Source organism: Coffea arabica, chromosome 8e, assembly GCF_036785885.1.
Source record: "Coffea arabica cultivar ET-39 chromosome 8e, Coffea Arabica ET-39 HiFi, whole genome shotgun sequence".
NCBI classification, from domain to species: domain Eukaryota; kingdom Viridiplantae; phylum Streptophyta; class Magnoliopsida; order Gentianales; family Rubiaceae; genus Coffea; species Coffea arabica.
Window position 1 is genome coordinate 38584640 of NC_092324.1, and position 26330 is coordinate 38610969.

General features: G+C 37.8%; 1 long non-coding RNA gene and 1 pseudogene across 3 annotated transcripts; one reads left to right on the top strand and one right to left on the bottom strand.

Annotated features, from left to right (window-relative positions):
• Positions 1 to 6882: 6882 nt before the first annotated feature.
• LOC140012756 (norfluorocurarine oxidase-like) lies at positions 6883 to 15760 on the top strand (annotated as a pseudogene).
• Positions 15761 to 17249: 1489 nt separating this feature from the next.
• Positions 17250 to 25974, bottom strand: LOC140012538 (uncharacterized). Of its 3 annotated transcripts, XR_011819722.1 has the most exons (5): positions 25793 to 25974; positions 20560 to 20640; positions 18197 to 19298; positions 18017 to 18117; positions 17250 to 17909 (listed from the first exon to the last, which is right to left on the bottom strand). It is a non-coding gene; the product is annotated as an uncharacterized lncRNA (long non-coding RNA). The 3 variants fall into 3 exon arrangements; XR_011819723.1 differs by lacking the exon at positions 20560 to 20640; XR_011819724.1 differs by lacking the exons at positions 20560 to 20640; positions 25793 to 25974 and adding an exon at positions 22435 to 23935.
• Positions 25975 to 26330: the final 356 nt, after the last annotated feature.

Here is a 26330-nt window from a genome sequence, read left to right on the forward strand (position 1 = left end):
CAGAAAACAAACTTAAATATCTTTATTCGATCTGTACTTTCCGAATTGTGCAACCACTTGACCACAGTTCCAGAATTTGACTCAACAAGTGCTTCAACGTATTTTGGTAGCTCATCAAAATTGGCATCCCAAGATCCAAATACAAGTTCAATAGTTTGCATCTGGCATACCAGGCCTTTTTGTAAGAAACATCCACATTCAAGCCTTCCTTAACCCGACTAATTATGTTCTTAACTTTAAATTCATGATCATCTTCAATGCTACAACAATGTGTTTAGCAATAACTGAAGAAGTAAGCTTGTATTACTCGAACTCATCAAATCATCTAGACAATTATGGTTGTTGATCGATTTGGTTATTTGCCAGAAGCCATGAGTTTTCTTCTTCACTGCTCTGACACACCAGTCGCATGCTGGATACAATGGGTCGGCTGCAGTGGTAATGCTCCTAATAAACTCAGATTTGCATTTGACAACCCACATGTTACTCTTACTCTGAACCACCCTGAACTCCCTGTTATGATTGATAAACCACACCCTAATAGCCCTACTGAGCTGTTGTTTGCTCTCAAACCTCATATGTAGGCGTATATTATTATTCTCCTCACTGAATGTAACAATGCGATCTAACTCACTTTCGTCAGTTAGTTGGTAGTCATCATCCATGTTTCCAAGGGTAGAAAAAAATGTGAATCCCCTTGGTACGTATGACACGCTACCAGTAGCATTGTTTGACCTACTATCTCCTCACTTAGTATTCGCACCGCCATAACCATTAAAGGGTTGTTGGGCCTCGAGATCAGCGTACAAACCACAAGCTTCATGTTCATCATTTGAGTCGCTGTCGGAAACATCTTCTGACTCAGATTGTTCTATATCTTCTGTGTCATCGTCTCCCTCTGAAGTAGGGAGTTGGTCATGTCCACTGCCATACACATCATCTTGGTCTGTTGCTTGACGACTTGGACCAGGGGTGGAATCGAGTCCATAACAAGACAAATGAGACGGCGATCCTTGATCTCTAAAACTTGGAATCGAGTCAAGGCCGTGAACATATTCAATATCACGCCTTAACCCTGGTGTGATCCTTGGCTCTGACAAGTCCCTATCCCAACATCCATGTGTATATTGGGAGACCGCTGCAGTTTCTGGTACGACTGTACTAGAGTGGGACCGAAACGTTGTTGGATCCATGCATGCATGGACAAGCGACATCATTGGACCAACATTTGAAGTTGGTGGAATGAATACGCTATTGACTCGAGCATTTTGGGAAATTTCCTTCTTCTCGATATAAATCTCGGCTATGTATGGAACAATTTCGTTCCATACATCGTACATTATCTCCAAAGTTTCATCATCTACCACTGCGGAGACATTATAATAGGTACGGCCGAACGGTTGACGGAGAAATAAATTCAACTTGAACATCCTCTTATCGACCCCCATATATTTATAAATTCTGTCAACCAACTCCTCATATCCAATTCTATGCCGCAATATGAACGTACGGTTGGAGATACAAGGCAAGTAACAAATTGACTCATCTTCATAATGTATTTTACCTCCTCAATAAAGAGACACTCGCAGAGGTCTTTCTACGGACATATGTGCGAAATGAATCCCTATTTTGGGGACAATAAATTAGAATTAGTAGTATAAGAGTATGCTATGCTAATATTTCCTCTAACTTCCCTATAAATTAGCTATGCAAATCTGTACATAATGTTATTCAAGAAATTTTACTATTCGGAACAAAAAAGATAAGTTTGTTAAGGACATGCTTTTGTAGCTTCATTTCACGTATCATAGCACCCCCTTTGAGCAACTATTGTCACCACTCCTCAAGAGCTACTTCAGAGTTAATGACTAACCAAAAAAGGCCCCTCGTTTAATCTAAACATGTATTTGTCAAAACTTTTTAAACAACTTAGTACAATTTTTGAGAAAATTTTGACAAAGTGTCCCCTATAAATGACCTAAAACTCCCCTGTCAACCTTTCCAACCACGTATGAATTTTCAAAGCTACTTTATTTATTTGCCTAAAATATTACGATGCATTCACCTAATACTTCTACGTCCACCAAATTCATCATATTCGTCGGCCTTATCGTTCTAAAGTAAAACTACATAAAATACCAATCAAACAAAATAGGAGAAGGCCAAAACACAATGGTAAATCAAAATTTCGAAATCCCTGGTAATTAGGTAAAAAAAATATGTATATCTCATTCTATCATGTTCGGGACAACCCAATATTTCAAATAAAACTTAATTGTTCAAGTAAAATGAACTTATTCATATAGTTGGGCAAATATTGTAAACATAAGGAGATGTAACTTTGATAAAGTTGTAAACTAACCATTTTGTCCATTAACATAAAACCAAAATTTATAAACATGCTTAACCGAAAAATACCAAAACATGCTTAACAAGGTAACACCAAAAATTTAAATAACTATTAATCATCAATTTCCTACATTTTAACTTGTAAACATGCTTAATTACCATCAACAAGCACAAATGAGGCCAAAAAACATCAATACATATCATAAAAAATTCCAAATTAAAATATGTCAAAAATCTCAGAAAATTGAAAAATAGGAACTTCTAAAATACGAATATTTGATGAAGAATTATACCTCTATCACATACAAGGATGTTTGGAGATGATGCCTGTGCAAAAAGCCCTATGAAACGCCCTCCAATTGAGCTCCAATTGAAGAAATTACAAATTAGAAACCCTAGCCTTCACTCTCCTTGAAAACCGATTTTGAGGTGTTTTTCTTGAATTTTAATCGGTTACAAAGGCTATATAATGCTCAAAATGTGTTGGGTTCATGATTTTTAACCAAGATATGGAGCGAAAATGGAATTTGGTGATTTGTGTGTGAAGAGGTCCGAAAAAACGCGGCTGGAAAGAAGAAGAAGAAGAAGTAAACTGAGGAGGGAATTCGCGTTTTTAACCTTCGTACAATGCACACAATACGTGCCTTACAAAAACGCGACTTCAAGTCGCGTTTTCTTCGACTTTGAGGGACCTCGCATTTCACAAATGCAAGGTCAATGTAATAGTTTTTTTTTTTTATCCTCAGTTGGTGTAAAAATGCGAAGTGAATTCGCATTTAAAACCGCCCCCTTTGTAGAAATTTTTTTATTTTCATCACAATTTTGGAATTTTCCCTACCTCTCAGCAGTGGCGGAGTCAGGATCTTAAAGTTAGGGGTCAACTCCATTAGAACAAGATTCATAGTAATAACAGATTTTAAAACCAATAAACACATCTATCTTAAAAGTTCATTCTTTTTTGTGTTAATTATGCTTTTAAATCTAAATTGTGCTTAAAATTTGCGGTGAAGATTACATTTAAATTGACATCCATAGTTAATTTTTAATAGGTCTAACACTCTTATGAAAGATAATGATTATGAACTTTTAACGATTTAGGGGGCAATGTATGATAGGAAGGAGAATTCTAAAAAGTTTAGGGGAATAAACAAAGAACAATTTTAAAATTTTATAAACTGTCTAACAAAATTTTCTCAAAAAATCGAGGGGATGCAACCCAACATGTGGCTCCGCCACTATCCCTCAAGCAAGGCCTGTTCCAACTAATGCAGGGCTACTATACATCATTTTTTTCAGGACACTTATTTAGGGAATGTTCAGAAATTGGCTTCACCTGTGTTTGTTAATGTATGTATCATTGCTGGCAGATCACCATGAATGGAACAATTTGTGGGCCTACTAAATTGCATCCTATCCAGGTGGTCAATTTATTTGTGACAAATGTTCGTTCCATTGTTGCAGCTTGGAAAGGAGTTGCTAGAATCAGAACTAATCTAAAGTTTTTTTTTTTATGCAATAACTAATCTAAAGTTGACAACAGAATGGGATTTTGATTTTAGATGTTTTGTATAAGTTCGTTTGTAATGGCTATGTTCGAGCTATTGTACCAACGGAGTTTTCAAATACTCCATGTGTATGGAACGGCTTCAATATCATGAGCAAAATTACATCTCCGAAAAAAAAAATAACGGAAAGAAAGAAAGTCTCATTCGGCCATTTGATGCCGTAAAGGTCCTATCAACATATACTTTTAAGTCTCCATGTTCGGCTGTCTCGATACCATGCATGCCTTGGCCGTATCAATCTCTTTATTTTTCAGGAATGAGTTGTGCTTGAAGTTTTGAACAATTTTGGCTTCTGTAGCACTCCTTCAACAAAGAGATTTACACCATACAATATTTCTTTGATTCCTAATTTTGTCATTTAGTCGATCAATTTGTTGTTGGCTATAACAATAACTGCTTTTTTTTCAATTAATTTGTCTTACCAAGTCAATGTATAAAATTTTTACCTGAAAGGATCTAAATAGGCTACACATAATTTTTGTTGGCATTTAATATCTTCATCTTACACATGTCATAAATCTAAACTCAATCAAGTTAATGATTTTTTAACCTAACTACATAAAAACATTAACTATTTTCTCAATGGTTGAGAGAGATTCGAAGTAAGGGTTAATTAAATTCAAAAAACTAACTAGCTTTAATAAAGAGCTAGCTAGAGAGAATTAATGAAGATGGTGTGAAACAAAAATTGGAAAAAAAAAAAGAATTAAAAATGGTTCTTATGGATTCCTCGATTTCTGGTTCAATCACATTTCTCACCAAGTTTAACCGAGCTTTATCCACATTATATTTTTAATTAACTTGGACCAAACACCCACCTAAATTCGAGTTTCACTTGGTTGGTTTGGTCCAAATTTCTTCGATTTGCTAAGTTTGATAACAAAAAGATCCTTTAGCAACACTTGTCCAAAATGAGGGCAGCCGTTCGTTCCAAAGTGGAATCAAATAAAGAAAATTCTGCTAAAATAAGTAGTCACTTGTTCTCTTTACCTTCTCTTTACTCTCAATCTTTCTCTCCACTGTTTTTCCTTAATAGGAGGGAGATTTTGGCCTCAAAACCAAGGTCTCTCTTCCTATTCCTCTTCTTTTTTATTTTTAGGCTTAATAAAATTTCTTCTAGGATATTCTAGTGAGAGTTTCATTTCTCCTACTGTTATACCAGTGAGAATTTTTTGCTTTCCAAAACTATTCTAGTGGAAGTTTTATTTAGTTTTTATCATTTTTTACTCAGATATAAGAGTTTTTTTAGATCTATATGTTAGATCTAGAAAGTGTCTTCTTGTTAGATCTTAACATTAGTTTTGAATTTGAATCAGTTGGATATTAGATTTGATGGAATAGACATGCATAATATTTATAGAATACCTCGTGCAATTGGTCAGATCTGATGATTTGTGATTTACAGTGTAATCTTTTATATTTTGTAATTCAATAAATTTAATGATTTTTCATATTAGATGTTTCTGTAACATGTTCTATGTATTTTCCGTCATTAGTGCATTTCTGCTTGACAACTAGTTTATTAATAATATTGACTTCTATTTTATCCAAAAAAGAATCTCCCAAAATACATACAAACACAGTCCAAAAAATGGAAAATTTCTATAAATAGTAAACAATAAGAACATTCACCCCACAACTTCTATAATTTTGATTTTCCGTTCTAGAGCACAAATTGTTGTTGTTTAGCTCTATGTAAAAGTGGCTAGTTCTTGTTTTGTTTTTGAAGAAATCTGGTAGTTGTAATCATTGGATAATTGCAGTAAAAACGAATATTAAAAAAAGAAAAAAATAACAGAAGGTAATGTTTTTATTACTTTGTGCATTCACATAATTAGGCAATTGACCGATCGGTAACTTCAAGAACTTCCTTGCATATCCTTTGAAATATTGCATTTGATGGAAGATTCAATGTGTCGTATCCTGAGTACATGCTTAGACAAGAAAATTTGTTCGTTGGTTCAATTCCGTTTAGGATATATTCCATCATTTTTTAACACGAAGAAAATTCCGTTTTACTTGGAGTTTTTGAGAACTTTGATAGAAAAATATATTATAGTGATTTAATGTATATGAGATAAAAACCTAAACCAAAAATTTGTTAAGGGAATGATTAAGAAATTCTTTTCTAATAACTCACAATTCAAACAAGCAGTTAAATTTTCTACTGAAATACATACTACTTGAATATGTCGAACTAGGAAAATTGGAATAACATGTTAGATGATGTCCAGCCCAATTTTGCAATGTTTTGAAATTCGAAAAAGACAACTATTCAATCATAGTCAAGGGTTCAACTCAAAAAATCAACAACATTGAATAGAGAGCGAGGTAGAGATAACTGATGAAGGTGGCATAAAAATTGTAGTGATTTAACAAGATGTAGAGAGGGTTGGGAGGGTTAAAAAAAAATAGATGTAGAGAGGGAGACTTGGCCGCAAGGCCTCTACTGAGGTTGTGAGAGTGGAAGTAGGAAGTGGATGAGGAAGTATGGAGTGCGACAACTGTTAGAAAGTAGGGCTGCTTGCAATTGGTTACTGTTCTAGGCAAAAAAAAAGGAAAAAATAAAAATTGGAAAAAAAATTGTCCAAAAAAGATGGTTCTTACGGATTTCTCGATTTCTAGCTTGATCGCATTTTTTTACCATGTTTAACCTAGTTTTATACACAATTTTTTTAAAATTAAATTGGACGACACACCCACACAAATTCAAGGTTCACTCGGTTGAATTTGGCCAAAAAATTAGAAACACTTCAATTTTGATGCCCAAGTTTCCTAACCAAAATCTCATTTAGCAACACTTGTCCAAACTAAGAGTAGCCGTTCCTTTCAAAGTGGAATCAAATAAACAAACCACTTCCAATACACATACAACCAAAGTTCAAAAAATGGCAAATGTGTATAAATAGTGAACAATCAGAACCTTCACCCCACACCTTAGTTTTCATTTTCCATTCTAGAGCACAAAATGTTGCGCATCTTGAACTGTTCAATTTTCTCTCTTATACCCTTTGCTTTATTCATTACATTTGCAATTAAATGGTTCACTTCTTCATCAAAACCCCGAAAGAAGAAATTACCATCTCCATCAAAGCTCCCAATAATTGGAAATCTTCACCAACTCGGCTTGCTTCCTCATCGCTCACTTCATTCACTAACAAAAAAGTATGGCCCTCTTATGCTTCTCCATTTTGGCAATAAGTCAGTGCTCATTGCCTCTTCAGCCAGTGCAGCTTCTGAAATCATGAAAAGACATGACTTAGTTTTTTCAAACAGGCCAAAGTCAGGTATACCCTATAGGCTCTTCTATGGCTCCAAGGATGTAGCATTTTCACCTTACAATGAATATTGGAGGCAAATGAGAAGTATTTGAGTGCTTCAACTCTTGAGTAACAAAATGGTTCAATCGTTCCAACATGTTCGAGAGGAAGAGACTTCACTTATGATTGAAAACATTAAGCAAAAATGCTTGTCTTCTTCATCTAATTCCTTGATAAACTTGAGCAATATGTTTCTTACTCTCACAAATGATATAGTGTGTAAGGTTGCCTTGGGGAAGAAGTACGGTGATGAAGAAAATGGGAGAAAGGCTAAAGCAACTTTAGTAGAATTTGTACAACTTTTGGGGGTTCTTGATATAGGGGATTATATCCCTTGGCTTGCATGGATGAATCGTTTCAATGGCTTCAATGCCAAAGTAGAAAGAGTGGTTAAACAGATTGATAGATTTATAGAGGGTATAATTGAAGAGCACAGGAATAAGGCTACTAGAGTGACTGCTGAGAAAACCAACTCAGACTTCGTGGATATTTTGCTTGAAATTCAGAGGGAAAAGTTGACAGGCTTTACTATTGAGCATGACTCAGTCAAAGCTGTCATCTTGGTAAGAGTCCATGATCCTTCCCCTTTTTCTTTTTTTAATTATCAACCTTTCTTTAAAATTATATTTTGTGTATGAATCAACAGCAGTTTCAACCCCTAAGTTGTATTTCATACCTCGGACACCCTCCACTATAAACCTTTTTTTTTTGGATAAATTACTAATAATCCCTGTGATTTCATCTATTATCACATAATCCCCTAATGTTTCAAAATATTCGTTTCACCCCCTATGATTTCATATAAATTGGAAATTTAACAAATATAGCCTATGCAATTTTGTTAGTTGAAATATCTGCACTGTCCTAAATTAAATGTTAAACCAAATGATGACTTAACCATCTTGTACAAAATCATAGGGTGATTAAATGCAAAAACTACAAGGATTAAAGTGGTTATTCATATAAACAATAGAGGGTTAAGTGAATATTATGATTTCATCACACGCACTTTGAGAATGCTTGTGGTCTAATCGCCATAATTGATTATACACTCCGTCTATTTTACTTTTTTTTTTTCCGGAAACGTTAGAAGGTTGTATTGATAAACTTTGTAAACTACAGAAGTACGGGCAAAGGCCCAATCCACCTATACATCGTGTACACAGACATAGAGGAAGCTAGCGCTCCTCATCTAATGGAATGCTTGTAGCATATGAACTAATCTGTCTAAGTCTATCATGTTGTTCATCTGGAACCAGATAAAAGGAGCATTGTACAAACATGGAGCTTAGTCTATCAATCTCCTCCACCTGAGCGAACAACCTGATATCTTTAGCTTTTCCCGACCTGAGTTGTCTTAGCAACTGTTGGTCTGTGATTCCCACTCTTATATGGGACCACTGTTTTGCTCTTGCTTTCTCCATGGCCAGTTTTAAAGCTTCTGCATAATCCAGTAGCCATTGTCCCGCGCTCTGCTCTCTCATAGCCCATATAGCTTTTTCCTAACCATTGCTGTCATTTGCCATTACTCCAATCCCCACCACCTGTCTTTCCTTCTTGACAGTAATAGCTACTTGTACATCAATGCCCTCCCCCTCAACTGTGTTGTGTTCTGACTCATCCACAGCATCAAAAGTTTCTGTAATGCTCTCTTTCCTGATCCCTTCCATAGCTTCCCGATGTTCCATCCATTCTTGCATAGCTTTTTGTATTACTTGTAAAGGTAGCTTGTTCTTTTCCTTGAAGACTCTTTCATTTCTCGCTTTCCACAGTTGCCATAAAATATTAGCAGTCAGGCATATGTGCTCCAACCCTCCTTGCCTAGCTCTTGCACCTAGCAGGGCACTCCACCATCTCCTAAAGCATCCCCTTTGGTCAGCTACCCCTTCCCACTGTACAGGTGATATGTTCCACACTTGTTCTGCATTCTTACAGTGGAAGAGTAGGTGTTCCACCGTTTCTTCTCCTTCTCCACAACCTGTACATATAGGCTCACCCAGCTTAGTTCTGTCATAGATAAGTTCTCTAACTGGTATCGCATTGTTCATGCATTTCCAGATAAAGACCTTAATCTTTTGTTTGACATTCAAGTTCCACAGATGTTTCCACCCCATTCTGCCCCCTAAACTCCCGCTTGGGTTCTCCAGACTTCCCCTGCTACTGGTATCCTGAACTTTCTTGTTTGCCATTTCCTTATATGCAGATCTCACAGTATATTGTCCACTCCCACTATGGATCCAAAAATTACTATCCTCTCTCCCTGTCCAGCTTATAGGAATCTTCAGTATCTTCCCTGCATCTTCACTGTTGAAAGTGCTAAAAACCATTGGTCTATTCCATCTGAAGTTGGAAATCAACTGGTCCACAGTGCTGATGTTGCAATTTTGTGGCCGTACTGTTGTTGGCTGCCCTTTTGGAGTTTCAGGTATCCATTTGTCGTCCCATACCTTTGTACTCCTCCCATTTCCTATCTTCCTCCTTATACCTTCCTCCACCTCCTCTCTTACTCCCCTAATGCTCTGCCATATCCAGGAGGCTATTTTAGGTACTTTGCTTCTGAGTAGTGACTCGTTGGGGTAATACTTAGCTTTGAGAACCTTACTCACTAAAAGATTTGGTTTGGTTAAGAGTCTCCACACCTGTTTCCCCAGCAATGCTCTGTTAAATCTCTGCAGGTCTTTGAAACCCAACCCTCCATTCTCCTTTTCCTGAGCCAACTTCTTCCAGGAACACCAATGCAGTTTGCTTTTTCCATCTTTTTCACCCCACCAGAATCTAGCCATACTGGAACTAATGTATTTACACAGCTTAGATGACAATTTAAAACAGGACATAGCATAGGTGGGCATCGCCATAGTCACTGCCTTAAGTAGCACCTCCTTCCCAGCAGCACTCAGAAATTTGTTTTTCCAGGAGTTTATTCTTTTCTGGCAATTATCCTTCACAAAACCAAACACCTGTTCCTTAGTTCTGGTGACCACCATTGGTAGACCAAGGTACTTCCCTTGACTGACTTTTTGTATTTTCCCCAACTCTTTACATATATCATCTTGCTTAGCACTGGACATATTTTTACTTAAAAAGACAGATGACTTCTCTAAATTGATCATTTGACCTGAGCCTTCCTCGTATCTCTTCAGCAAGTACATTAGCTCCTTAGCCTGACTGGACTCAGCTTTACAAAATATTAGAGAATCATCAGCAAAAAATAAATGAGAGATTGATGGTCCTCTTCTGCTGATCGTCATTCCAGTGATTTTCTTGCCATCTTCAGCTCTCTTAAGTAGATTTGACAGCCCTTCAGAGCACAAAAGGAATAGATAAGGTGACAAAGGGTCACCTTGTCTTATCCCCCTTTGAGGAGTAACCAAGCCTCTGTGATCCCCATTTATATTGAAGGAATATGTAACTGTGGTGATACAGCTCATGATCCATTTGATCCACTTGTTGTAAAAACCCATTTTTTCCATGATTGCCTCCAAAAACCTCCATTCCACCCTGTCGTATGCTTTGGACATGTCCAACTTTAAAGCCATAAGTCCTGCATTTCCTTGCCTTTTGTTTTTCAGATAGTGCAAAAATTCATGTGAAAGAATCACATTGTCTAGTATCTGTCTTCCTGGAACAAAAGCAGCTTGATTTTTGCTTATACAGAGGTTCAAAACATTTTTCAGTCTATTGGCAAGGATTTTGGAAATCATTTTGTAAAGCACATTGCAAAGACTGATGGGTCTATATTGCTTCATATCAGTGGGATTATCAACTTTAGGAATTAGAGAGATGACTGTGTTATTTATAACTTTAAGCATGAGGCTTGAATGAAAGAAACTTTGAATCGCCTGTACCACGTCATCTTTAATGAAATACCAGAATTTTTGAAAAAATAGGGGAGACATTCCATCTGGGCCAGGAGCTTTATTGGGGTGTATTGAGAACAAAGCTTTCTTAACTTCTTTTTCCTCTACAGGTTTGGTTAGGTTGTTATTCATTTGGTCAGTGATAGAGTGTGGAATTCCATGAAGTATTTCCTCTAAACACTGAGCACCAGAGCTAGTGAATAAACCTTGATAATACTCCTCCACTTCAACCCCTATTTCTTGTTCATTTAAGGTCCATGTCCCATCACCTCGTTGTAAATTCAAAATCTTGTTCCTTTTCCTTCTACCTTTGGTGCATGCATGGAAATATTGGGTATTCCTGTCTCCTTCTCTTAACCAACTCACTCTAGCCTTTTGGCTCCAATACACCTCCTCATCCTCATAGGCTTTTTCAGTTGGTTTTTCAAGTCCAGTGATCTCTCTCTTTTGTCCCGGTACGTCCCTTTTCTTAGCTCTTCCAATTGGTGTTTCAAATCCTCAATTCTCCTCCTCGAGTTTCCTTGGAACTTATTCCTCCACTTTAGAAGCTCTATCCTGCAGTTGAAAATCTTCTTTTTAACTTTGAACATCCTGGATCCACCGCTGCCTAACCTCCAGGCTCTTTCCACCACTTGTTTCATGCCTTCCCTCTAAAGCCATCGTTTATCAAAAGAGAACCTTTTCTTCTTTTTTCCTTGGGGAGGGCATGAATCAATTAAAAGCATGCTATGGTCAGACCCTATGTTTTCCACATGCTTACACTGAGCTCTATCAAAAACATGGAACCAGCTTGCATTATGCAAAGCCTTGTCCAGTCTCTCTTTGACTTCCCCATTCCTGTCCCAATTATTAGACCATGTCCAGGGGTTTCCAACAAAACCAATGTCCACCAGATTGTTGGATTCAATGAAGTTCCTAAAATCTCTGAAGGTCCATTCCTCTCTCACTCTACCACCCCACTTTTCATCATTAGAAGTGATATCATTGAAATCACCCGCGATAATCCTCTTATCACCCCACAGTCTGCTGCGGTCCTTAACAACTCTCCATTGTTCCTTTCTGATCACAGCATCACAACTAGCATACAGTCCTATAAACCACCAGTCTTGTTGGGACTCATTGTCCCTCAGATGAGCTTCTAGTGTGAAGGCTGACTCGAGAACCTGTATCATAGTAACTTCCTTTCTCCACATCAAGGTCATTCCTCCTGCCCTATTCATAGCTTCCACTACCTTGCTCTCCTCAAAACCTAGCTTCTGCCTAACACTCTCCATAAACTTAGCTTTATTCTTAGTCTCACTCAGGAACAAAATATTGGGGGAGAGGAGGTTGTTAGCCTCCTTCAGCTGGGGAATTGTCAAGGGGCTCCCTGCACCTTGGCAATTCCACACCAGCACTCTCATTTGTCTTGGGGAGACCAGAGTTGGCTGGCCTCCACCCCCTCAAAAAGTGACATATTCCTTCCTATACCTTCACACTGCTTATACCTCTTCAAGCTTATTCCAGAAGGCTCTAAATCCTCCATTTCCACCTCTGTCTGACTACTTTTCCTCTTCCTAGGAGATTCATCTGTTGCCTTATTACCATCCAGTTCTCTTAGAGGACGCCTCCCTCTACCCTGTGGTTTAAAAAGCTTTTTACCTCCCCTTACTTGTCTAGTACTTCGAACCAGCTGTTGCTCACCTGAATCAGTTTCCATTTGTACAGTTTCCTCTATATTTCTCCCCTCCTTGTTCTCCTGTACTGGCACTATATCCTTTTGGCTCTCCCCTCTTATTTGGATGGAGATGACCTTATCTATGATCTCCACTCTCCCTGGAAAGTTACTCTTAGCCAGTTCCTTAACCCCTTCTCCAACCCCCATAGGCCTCCCACCTACTCCTGGAGAAATAAGTACTGGTAGTTCTCTTGACGTGCTTCCTAGGTCTCCTTCCTCATTGTCTTTCCCTTGGGTCTGATTCTGCACATTCTGTGTTCCTTCTACTCCTACCCGGGAGCTTTTAACCATTCCTTGTTCATTATTTTCCTTGTTGGTGGCTATCTTGCACTCTTCCCCACTTCTGACATCCATTACTTGCAAGTTCTCCCCCTCCCCTGTTTCCTTCAATCCTCCACCCCCTTTAAGAACTAACTCACCATTTCTGAAACCCCAGACACTCCTTCCAGATGTGAATCTTTTTTCTGTATGGACTTTTTGTGATGAACTTTTTCCCCAACCTACTCTCATCCATGGTCCATACTGGTTGTCCGTTTTATCCTTCCCCACTCCGATCTCCTCTTTGCAGCTCCTTTCACTATGTCCCACTATCCCACACTTATAGCAAAAATCCGGACACCTTTCATATTTGAAGGATAACCACTTAGTGTGTCCATTAAGATTGACTGTGGTACCCCTCAGCAAAGGTTTAGAGATGTCTGCATTCACTAAAATTTTTAGGTGCCTCCCTTCCTTGCTGCCAGTTTGAGGAACTATTACTTCTCTTGCTCCTTTGAAGACCATCCCTATCTTCCTCCCTACGTCCTTTGATATCCAATGCACAGGTAAGTTCCATACTTGGATCCACAATGGTGCAATTCTGAAGGCCCTATCATCTTCCTCTATCCCTTCCGTCCATTTGTTCATCACCAGCACTTGGTTATCGAACATCCAAGGCCCTCCTCCTAAGATCCTTTCCCTCTCTTTTTCCGAAGGTAAGAAGAACTGAAACAGATTGGGTCCAAGTTCCATAATCCTCAGTTCCTTTGGGTACCCCCAAGCAGTGTTAACAAAATTTTTTACTCCCGCATAGTTAGCCACTTTCTCCCCCACAATCTTCCAACCATACTTGTCTGACATTCTCTAATGGCTGTATCCACATCTCCAAGGTCTAGTGCAGTACCTCCTAACTCCTCTTCAGACAGCTCAAACTTCCTTAATATATCTGCCAACTCTTCCGCCATCGTTTCAGAGGAAATACTTATGGATTGTCACACTGAAAACCTAACCAAGGACTAAAAAACAACCCAAGAAAACAATATAGAAAAAAGAAAAGAAAAAGACGTTCCCACCAAAACTGCTTGTAGGAAGCTAGGAACTAAAACCAGAATTAATGCACCATCATGTGCAAGAACTGTGACAAAGGTTTTAAAGTTACCTGACCTCTGCATTTACTCCACTTAACTCTTCAGCTGGAGCATACGTTATGGATGCCTGGGCAGAGGCTTCTGCTCCAGAGCCTCCTGGTGCATGCTGGAATATGTACAAGAACCAGAATCTTCGTCAATAAACTTTGCAATTACTTTGTCCGAACTAGAGTCTGTGGGAATCAAGTTTGGATTTTAGCAATGGTGTTGAATTCCTGAGTTTTGCCGGGATTTGAGATTTTTGGAATTTGAAAACTTTTGAGCTCCCACCAATGGGGGGAAAAGCTCTCAAAGAGAGAGAAAGGTGCTCTCAAAGAGAGAGAAGTTTTACACTCCGTCTATTTTACACTTTACATAAAATCATAGGAGGGTTATGTGGCTATTCTAAAACTTTAGAGGAATCATCTGACATTATGCAAAATCATAGGGGGATTATAAGTAATTTACCCCTTTTTTGGATTATTTATTTATTAATGTTTGTTTTGCGTATGCTTCTTGTTATGCTAATTAGCACAAAATAAATCTATAAGGATTTGTTTAATCAACTGAGGAATCAAAGGAGTTATTTTGTCTTGCTCCTCTGGCTTAATAGAAGCTTCAGACCCAAAATCCAAATGGCACAATATCTACATAAATCCCAAGAGAGTGACAAGAATCCCAAAAAGAATAAAAGCATTAACAAGAGTGAAAGTCATTAAGAATCAAACTCCTACAGCATCTTCTGCTTTGCAAAAAAATAAAAAGGACATCAATACAACTACGCTGAGAGAATCACAAGAAACATTAAACCAAGAATTGTGATGAAAGCTTTTCAATTGAAAAGTTGTAAGACGGTGATGTCCATTTAATTGAAAAGTTCAATTATTCAGATTTGATTATACCATTAATATCCTATATTTTATGATTTTCAAATTGCTTACGTTTTTTTAATCAGGACATGTTTGCTGGTGGAACCGATACAACACACACAATTATGGAGTGGGCAATGGCTGAACTTCTGAGGCACCCCAAAATCTTGAAGAAGTTGCAGAATGAGGTGAGACAGATAGCCAAAGGAAAATCTGAGATCACTGAAGACGATTTGGACAAAATGCAATACCTAAAAGCAGTGATCAAGGAAGCTTTACGACTTCATGCTCCTCTTTCATTGCTAGTTGGTCGCGAATCAACTCGAGATGTGAAGCTAATGGGGCATGATATATCAGCAGGAACGCAAGTAATCATAAATGCTTGGGCAATCGGGAGAGACCCAATATTGTGGAACAATCCTGTGGAATTTCAACCAGAGAGATTTCTGAATTGTGATATTGATTTTTGAGGTTTTGACTTCGAATTGATTCCATTTGGTGCTGGAAGAAGGGGTTGCCCGGGGATCAGCTTCGCGTCTGCTGTAAATGAGCTAGCATTAGCAAAACTAGTGCATAAATTCGATTTTTCATTGCCTGAGGGAATTAAACCTGAGGATCTGGACATGTCTGAAATAAATGGCATTGCTGTTCATAAGAGACTTCCTCTGCAGGCTGTTGCAACTATAAATGCAGATTAGTTAGTTGACATTCTTCAATGACTTGGTCAATTTCAATGGGTCCCATGGACTTAAGTGATACCCGAAGCAAGCTTGCATACATTTTGGACTTCACATATTCTTGTATACCTAATAAAATACAACTCTTACTGTTTTACTCCTGAAATTCTATTCGCATTTTAGCGTATGCCTATTGCTATTTGAATTAACTACTCATTTGGGACATTAGTTCATGGTAGAGTTTCATGATATGACGCTTAATTAATTGAGTTCGTGCATTTTTCTTTTAGGAAAAATAATCAATTTAGTTCCTAAACTTTTTCATTAATGCGATTCGGTCCTCAGAATATTTTTACATGCAATTAATCCTTAAAGTAAAATGTGTATGCCTATAAAGAACCTATTAGGCGGTGCTACCCAAAACATCTTTTTTCTCACCCAGACGACAGCCATTAGGGGGAATTTTAGGAAGAAGACATTAGGGCTCTTTTAATGATGAACAAAATACAGCAAATGAAAATAGAGATGAGTTTAATGGTGCTGGAGAATAGAAAAGGAAATTAGGGTTCTTCCAACTAGCCCTAATTGCATATTCCAACAAAAATGTCTTCTATTCTTCCTCCGAAATGCAAAATAAAGGAGAAACTTTGATCAAGGGTTGTCAAGCTTAGCCACAAATTGAAAATAAAGGATCTACAATAGTGAAAGTTTGCATCTTGGAGGATTCATCGAAGGAAATTTTGAACACTACAATGGGGATGAAATTGGGAGGTGCCACTGTCAAGAAGCATGCAGAATAGTTACTTATTGGACTGCAGCAAATCCATGCAAATCCATCAAGAAGGTTCCAGGGATGCCAGAATTATGGGGAAATGTGACGTTTAAGTTATTCAATTTGGGTAAATTTTTTTCCCATTTTTGGGATATTATTAATGATGGAATAATAGTGAGTGCAGACAGCCCATGCTTGCAACTTCTTTTTATAGTACGATCCTCCTATGTTGAAGAGCACGAAGAATATAATGACTCAATTGCCAAGGGACCTAAGAAAAGCCGAGGTCGTGTTGTATTATAAAGTTTAAAAAAAATGTGAAGATGTTGATGTTGGCATTGGTAGGCTGCTGCATTCTAGTACTGGAAATAGTGTATGACAATGCCCAAAAAAAAAAAAACAGCCTGTGCTATAGGGCCTCAAAATGTTGTAGTATAGTTTTGTGTTGATGTGGCCCAAAACTAGCCTCTTTAATAGGTTTGGTATCGTTGTACTAGAGTTGGAAGGTTGATCAAGAACTCTTCTTGTATATTGAGTTTGGATGTGTAATACAATCTAGCTTGCTGCCTTTTGTACATGGTCACGTTTATTTCCATGATGATAAAGTATTATCCTCACACCATACTTGTTTCGCATTAAAATTTAGAAAATTTTGGGCAGAATTTCTCCTTAAATATGGACAATCCCAACAAGCAACTAGTCACAAATTAATCATAGCAGAGCTAACAATAACAACACTTAAAGAAACCAGAAATACACGTAAAGATTGTCATTTCCAGCCACAAATTAATCCAAGCAATTAAACTTAGAATATGCCAGCCATTGACAATGTTTACAAAGTTCCAAAAGAGTAAGTGTCTATGAAGCAGAATGTATACCATCTAACCAAGATATAGTTACGCAAAACACCAGTTTAGCCACTAAACAATATACAGCCTATGGACAAGACAGTTGCTGAGTTCGGAAGGCAAAAAAAGCAGACTGTGTCCACAACAAGGTCAGCAGTAACTGCAACTGCTTGTAATCCTCTAATTACTAATGGTCTGCACTTCCAGGTTCAGTTTGATCATCTGAATCATCATGAGCTTATGCGCCCACACAAATATGCAAGTAAGAAATCATGCAAATTTGAAGGTGACTTGTATATTATTAACTCACTTTCTGTTTTGTCCTCCATTTTTTCCAATTGATTCAACGTATGGACTATAAGCATCCATTTCTGGCCTTCTTCTTCACCAAGATTATTCATGCTGTGAAGGACATGTTTTTTTGTTATGTCCAGGAGCTCTACAAAAGTATCATTTAACAGTTTTCTTCCTTGGTTCAACAATTTCACTAGGAGCCAAAAATGTGAAATTGATGATTTTAGCCTCTTCTTGGACAGGTTGCAGATTATCACTTGAAACCACAAGGAAAAAACATATAATCAGCAGTGAAAAAAGTCAAGTTCAAGTGCAAATGAAAAAAGTCAGCAATGAACAACAATTTCGTTCATGATCAGCCACCTGTTTGTCATGTTTTGAGCCTGCACAGGTTTGATGTTCATCAACTGAAGGCTATTCATCAGGTTCAGGTTGTTGTCCAGCCTCTTCAGGAACAGGTTCATCTAAAAAAATTGAGAAAACATCAGTGTGAAGATGCCAGCAGCACAGAATAAGTAGTATTTTAACATCAGTAAACTATACCAGCAATACTCTGGTTCACATTAGCTGCAACCCCACTACTTCGTCACCTGAAATGACTCTCTGGACATGTCCTTCTATTGTGACCAAGTCCATGACAGTTGCTGCATTTGTTGGTGTTGAAAGGACCCCTTCCACTGCCATGACCAGCTAACTGCTCCAGTGGTATAATGAGAGGATATTTTCTTATTGTACGTCCTTTTGCATGACAATTTGAGCAACTTAGTGCAACAACCCCGACTTTTGACAGCTTGATAACTCCATTACTGTCTCTTCGAGGTTCATCAGGTTCCCTCCTCCTTGCTTTCTTTGGTCTTTTGGGAAGCGTAACATAGGGTCCTTACTGGAGTCCCTCCAAGCAGTAGGTCCACTGATTAGGACAATAGCTGGTTCATATGCAGCCAAATATGCCTCCCTGGAGTAACTTTTGTGCACATATTACTCTGGTTTCATAGGTGTTAATGAAATGCAGCACACTGCATGACAACACAGTAGGCCAGTGAGCTCTCACTTTCTACATGTGCATATGCACCTGTCTGGATCCACCACATAGGTTCCATCATAGATGTGTTTCACTTCAAACCTCTTGTCATCCGAGTGCCTAGCAATATTGGCAGCAGTCTCGGATTTGGCTTTTTCCAGCTTCTATTGGATTTTTGACAATTTTCATCACTCTTTTTCGTCATTTATTCTCTTTTTGTCTGCAGCCTTTCCACCAGATGCACTCTAATGTTCTCCAACATACCCAGAATTGGCTTCTCTCTGGCCTCTAGGATGACTAAGTTGAAACTCTCACTAGGTTATTGAGGAGTATATTTGTGACGCCCCCACTTCTCCCAAAGGCGAACCAAAGGGTATCCGCGGGACGCCTGCCCAGCTCTCGCCAGGACTCACTACAATCCATCATTCAAGAGCTCGAAATACTTTAATTAACTTCAATACATAATTAAGGTACTTCAAATATCTCACACTTACAACTAAGTAGCTTTCAAGCTTAAATACAACCCAACGGAAAATGGTACAATAGCCATCCGTTATAGTATAATTTAAAGTCTTCAAAAGAAAACATTCTAGTACTACTCACGAGCACCCTTGGTCTCGAACCCTGTAAAAGAAAACCACAACGTGGAATGAGCTACACAGCCCAGTGAGGTTCCAAGACACTCTAACGGTTCAAATAAATCAAGTAAGTTGGGCATATCATATGCATGGTTCAAGGTTACACAATGGCATGTTATCATGAGGTGATAATCTTTGTACGGTAATTTGAGACATTTATCATGGTATGAGACATTGGCATGTATAGTTCACGAGTGATTGGAGCTTATTACAGGCATAGCTCAGGATTTCATGTTGGCATTTTAGCACGAAACAATTATTATGATACAAGGTAAACATATACTGTAGGATACGGTGTTCCAGTGGAACTCTGTCGGTCATCTGCACCTTATGACTTCCGGATCCCCTCGGTTTGACTGGCCATCACCTTATCCCTCCAGTGGTAATACTCGAGTATACCGAAACGGTTGTCCAGGGTTCCAACCTACCCGACCGAGCCCAGTCCTGGCTCGAGTAGGTCAGTAACCGAGGCAGGGCCCAAGTTCAGCTTAGAGCTTACAACATGCACAAGTAATCAAGTAATTCGGCAAAAGGTAAAATTCATCATTTGAGTAGGTCGAGTGAGATAAAGTACACACTCGCCTAACAATGATGGACAACTTCATATAACATGTGATTCATGATAATCAAGTGATCAAGTGGATACTTAGCACGTAAACACGTAAGCAATACAAGTTGATTTCATGGGAGCATATAATTCACGGATATCGAATAATCATATAGATTAGAAATCATATGAGCAAATAGTCAGGTAATCAGGTAGTCATGTGGGTTGGTAAACGGTTCACGGTTAACGGTTAACTGTTCACGGTTGACGGTTAATTGACAAGCATTGGTCATATGCATAGGCCATCATTGGCCGTTATCCCATTTTTACCACGTGAGAGTCGAGGAGATTCACTCCAACGACGTATGCAACCTTAGCATACCAAGTCATGTTATTCGAGTATTTTCAAGCATGAATTATTCATCTCAAAAGAGAACGAGTGCGATAAAGTACACACTCGACTCCATTTTTCAAAACCAAGTAGACTAAGTAAACAATCTAGCAAGTTAAGCATGTATCGAGTTCATATGGTCATTTGATATGGTTAATGATTTAACCAATTCATGTAGATATACAATGCAAGTATACATTCCTTAAATAGGCATGAGTATGGTAAATACTTAACACATAGCACTTAATAATCATGAAATAAGCGTGTCCTAGACTTATTCAATTACGTATTCCTATATGGAACACTCACCTAGTCAAAACAAGCGAGTAGTTTTCAAATAAGCGTTTTAGGTGTCCGCTCCGAGTTCCCCTTGGAGATTCCCTCGAGTGCCTGAGTAAACAACCATTAACTATTATACACTATCACTTAGAACTCCTACTTATCAAAGAAGGTTGTACAATCTAAAGGGAATTCATGAATTGGGCCTTAATTATTAATAATCGAGGCTCAAGAGTAAAGTTTTAAAGTCTAAAGAAAGAGACTAACATTTTTCATGAAATCGAGTTCAAAATGTTCAATCGGTATCGAGAAAAGAAGGCAAGTTTCCAAAATCTCATTTCTAAGAAATTGTCAAATTTTAGCTTTGGGTGTCAATTCTAGAAAAATCGTATCTTGCACTACGTAGGTCCAAAATTGGAAAGCTTGATACCATTGGAAACTACATTCCGAGTACTACAAGTTTCTAGAAGACACTTTTCCATGATTCCAAATGGAAGGTATTCAAAAGTTGGATCAAAGTTACAGCTGTAGAATACTAAGACAGTTTCAAGGTTGGTTTTTGGCCAATTTTGGAAATTCAGTAAAATTCACTTGTTTTGAACTAACCTTTGAAATTTGGAAATCAAATAGTGTTGCAATCCAAGAGTATAACAAAACAAGCGGATTGAGAAAAGGAGTTTCGAGCACCAAGATATAGTAGCCCCAAGTTGAGGAAGATTCAAGACTGAAGAAGAATTTCCAGTTTTGAACCTCCAACACTAGAAATTTAATTCGGTATCGAAACGAACTTGAATTGGTGCCAAAATTTGCAGTATTTTACTCCTATATGCAAGGTATTTCTCTATCAAATTTCAGGGAAAAATACCCTCGGGAAGGTAGTTAACTAATCATCCAAAGTTCCGGAAAATTTCTAAGGCAATCTGCCTTTTGACTTTCATTCCCCAATTTCAAATCGTTTAACCAAGAAAACTATCCGACCATGGTTCATTGGTGGAATAAAGGTCTAAGATACATCCATGATACCTTTGGGAATGGTTTAGCATCAAAATTTCAATTAATAAAATCATTCCCAAGTTTTGCCCCAAATCAGTCCAAATACTACGTTTTTCCAAAACAGGGCAGTCCTCTTGTTTTAGTCACAACTCAATCAATTTAACTCGGAATGAGGCATGGTTTATGGCGTTAGACAATACATTCACGGGACTAAAAGTTCACAGAAGGAAATGTTCTGAAATTCGGCAAGCAACCAGCTCAAAATTGAGCCTCAAGTTGCTGCCTCGACAAGCCATTCCAGCAAATCCGAGAGACAGGACAGCTATCTTAAAACATTTGGTTCGGCTCACTCACAAATAATCAGAACGTGAATTTTATCTCAAATTAAAGCCAGGAATGTCTAGTTTCAAACGCCACCGACAGTACTTGATTTCGACACCCGAGGACAGAGTTATGGCCAAAATGCTACCACTGGACAGGGTTACCCGAAAATAATTTTCCAGCTTGCCTAGTCCACGAATAAATTCATTTGCCCATCCAAACGTTAATGTTTTCCAACGAAAATTTCTACACATATAATATAACATATACACATCAGGTTCATGCCAATAAATCACCAAAAATTGGCCTTATCATGGCCGAACAAAACAGGGGCAGATTCAGCAATTTCTGGTCATGACCTCTACTTTGAGTTTCCAACAATAATACTCCATAAATCCATCATTATAACCATTAAACTACCATTAAACCCAACATTGATCCTCTAATCAGCAACAACAACCCAAGTGTGGGAATACAAAGAGCCCACTAGAACATTTTACAACCATATCAAGCCACCCAACCACATGCAATAGCTTAAAGATGCATTTCTACCATCATAATCCAAGTTTAAGGTGATGGATCATGTTATACCTTCTTAGTGTACTAGATCAGAATTTTTGGCCCTCAAAATGCTCCAAGAAACCATGATTTCCAGCACCCTTTTGCAGCTCAAAATGCTCTCCTAGTGTTAAGCTAAGTGTGGTGCAAGTTTGGTTGAATTTGGAGATGATTTGGTGAGGTTTTTGTGAGAAGAAATTTTGAAACTTGGAGGTTGAGAGAGAGAGAGAGCTGGCCGGCTGTTTGAAGCTCAAGAGAGAGAGAGAGTGATCAGATTTTAGCTTCCAAGAGAAGACATTAACTTGTGGCCTCAAGTCACCCATTAGTCAACTCACATTAGGGTGCGTTTGGCGCGATTAGGGCTCGATTTTCTCGCGCGTTTGGTTCACTAGTGCACTAAACCTCTAATGTATTTATATTCATGTAGATAATATTCACTCTTAATTGTCCCGAAATAAAGGTCTAAAGTCCCTCAAATAAAGTCGCGCGTGTGAAAACGCGTACCGTCAATTTTTTACGCTATAACGCGAAACCTCCGGGAAATTCTTATAACGATAGTACTAATAACTATCACTTGAGTATTTAAACATTAAAATACCGAATTTAGGTCCATTGTACATGTCTCCAATATTCCAAACTTATTGTACTCTCAAGCGGATAAAATCTCCAAGCACTATTCACTGTTTTTACTAAACGCGCTCCAGGAAATTAATTCGTGAAATGAGTTACTTTAAAAATATAACGAAGTTATATTACCATGTATTTAGGTCTAATAAGACTAGAAAATATTCCTCGAGGCAAATATCCAATTAAATAATTTATTAAGCCACAAATTAGGCTTAAAAAAAATAATAGTTTTTACGAGTCCTCACAATATTGAACTTAAGTGCTTCTCTAAAATGTGATCTAGACCAGTATGAGGGATTTGTATTGCCTATCAACCACTTGTGAGCATTGTGGTCATATTCTCTCAAGGCTTCCGTCTCATTCTCAAACCTCCTCATGTATGATGCTCATGCACAAACCCAAAACCTATCCTTTATGGATTGATCCGGGTGTAACTTCTTCATGTTGTGTGCAAATACCTCACACAATGTCTATGCTCCACATCCGAAATGACTTCTTGAATGGCAGATCCAAATTCCTAGCAGTTTAGACCATTAGAAACACAAAAAAATTGACTTAATAACAAGTCAGTTTATGAAAAAAATAAGAATTCAATTTACGATTAAAAAAACTCAGCTTATGATTATTATAAAAAAAAGGTCAACTTATGAAAAAGAAAGTCAAATTATGATTAAAAAAAATGTCAGCTTCTGAAAAAATAGAGAAGTCTGCTTGCGTAAATCAACTTCTGCTAGTCACTGATGAAGTCCAACTCTTTTGTTTATAAATTCCCAAGTCATGTTTCAAGAACTCTATGAACCACTTTCACAAGCTCTTATCTTCTACCTCTACTATTGCATATGCAATAGGGTAATAGGGTAGATGCAATCATTTGCATCAATTCCAACTATTGTTAATAAAACTCTTAGGTGGGGACCTCTCAAATGGCATCCATCTACACCAATCACACATCTACAACTTGCCTTGAAGCCTCTTTTTAATTCTTCAAAGCATATGCGCAATCATTGAAATCTTTCCTTACCACTTAACTTAAATTTCGATACTGTTGAGCCAGGATTACAAGTCAGCAACTTTTCTCAGTAATCCTATAGCTTTGCATATTGCTGTTTCTAGCTGCTATGTATCAATAACTTGGCCTTTATGAAGGTCTTGCTCACATGTTCTTTTATGATGTCGACATTTAGCTCTAAGTGCAGTTTCTCCGTTAATTCAGCAACACTCACCCACTTATTTAGCCTTAGGAAATTCATCTAATGTCATGCCAACAAGTTAGAATTGGCACGCTTGTGAAAAAAGGTTCCGCCACATTGGCAAGGTAGTCCTATGGTCTAGATAACAAAGGCATCATTATCAGGTTCTTTTGAAGCATAAATGAACTAGTTGCAATTTTCAATCTTGTATCTTGCCGTCATTCTCCTAATACCATTCTTGCCCCAGCAAAAATATTTGCCCCATTTCACTCCATAGTAATTTATAGCTCTCTTGAAAACAACAACCTAACATAGAAGTTTTGGTCTTCCACGTCATGTTCTGGCCTAAACTTGGCATATCTTGGCTCCTTTTCCTTGAACTGTCTTCATTCGAGCCTTCACAGTTGCTATCAAGCTCTTCCGAATTCATTGTATCTAATTCTCCATGCACTGGGATCCTATACCCATCATTCAAGTTGAAGTCACCATCACTAGTAGTTTTAACATCACTGTTTTCTTTCTTGGATGCTTGTGCACTTGCTGGTTTTGTGGTTTTAGAACCTCTACCTTCTTTCTTGGCAACAACAGCTATTTGGCCCCTTTCCTTCACACTTTCAAGTTCCCTATTAGATTGTGCAACACAGTTCCTAAAAATCACATCATCTTCATCTTTGCTCGAGTGATAGTCACTGTTGTTTAAACTTTCAGCATTTGTAGATTCTAAATTTGCATCATTATCTACCTCACACCCATCTTCTTCCTCAACCAGTTTATCTGGTACTGTGGTTTCTTCGAATGTAGCAGAGTCATCAAAACTAATGTCAATATAAAAAGCATCTTCACTTGCCACTCTAGCCTCACCCATATCAAAACTTGAGCTGCCTAGATTACTATTCAAGAATCTAACGTGAATCAAGTGTTGTCCAACTTCGCCAGATTGTTTCCCAATGGAAGCCATGCCTGCAACATCTTTCTTACCCTCTGTTTTATGAAGTTTGAACTCATACTCTCCTCCTGGAACTCTATAAAATAGTTTCACATTTTCTGTGCATCCAATGACAGTACAGAAGCCATCAAGAATTGATATGTCGGCTCTATTGGTAATGACACCTTCAAAAGTTTGCATACTACCTTCCCCACACCCCCCCCTCCGGCCACATACGTTCCCTCTGGTGGTCCAAAATATAACCCAACATGATAGATGTTGAGCATAAAATAATCCAACCCTTGTCCTGTTTATTTTTTCCAGAAAAAGATAAAAAATAATTTTATTAATTATGTGTACATATGCTCAGCCATTATTCTGTCACTCACTTAAGCAGCAACATATTGCAAAAATCTATGGCAAATGGACCACCTGACCTAAATGAAAACTGAACAGCCCTATAACAAACACCTTAGCATACCGCACATCTATCTTCTCAAACTTCCGTTCTTTACGCTCATGAAATAAACATAATGCATAAGCATGCAAATCCCATTACTTAAACTGTAGAACCAACAAGTTACATAATCAAAAAATGCATATCCGAACAAAATTTAACTTTAAATAAGAGTATAAGTCCGTCACTTACCAGAAATGCTCGTAACTATTTCCTTGGATTTGTCTTCACCATGCTTTTTCTCGCCCAATTGCTCCATCATGAAGATCCCAAGCCGTTTTGTTCATTTTCCGCCATCTTAATCTGCCGAGTTTTCTTGATTTCAGTCACCAGAGAATATAAAGCCCTAATTTGGCTTGCCTAATTTTTTCTGTTCAATGATGCCTTTTTTTTTTTTTTTGGGTATCTCGTCATTAAAAGGGCCCTAATAACTTTTGGGTTAATCACAATTAATCCCCTTAAAGTATACCTCAGTTTTTACTTTATCCCCTAACCATTTTTTTGTCTCACTTTATCCCTCATTCCACAACATTATCCCTCTATTATTCTAAACTCTTATTTTTCTTTTTTATTTTTTTTCCTTTCCCCTTTTGTGCTCTTTTATTTTCTTTATCTCTTTCTTCTTTCTTTAATTCTTCCTCTTTCCCACAAAAATCTTCATCTTAATGATTAAAATTAAAAAAGAGGAATTGTAGAAATCTATCTTCTTCTTAAATGATTAAAAAATATT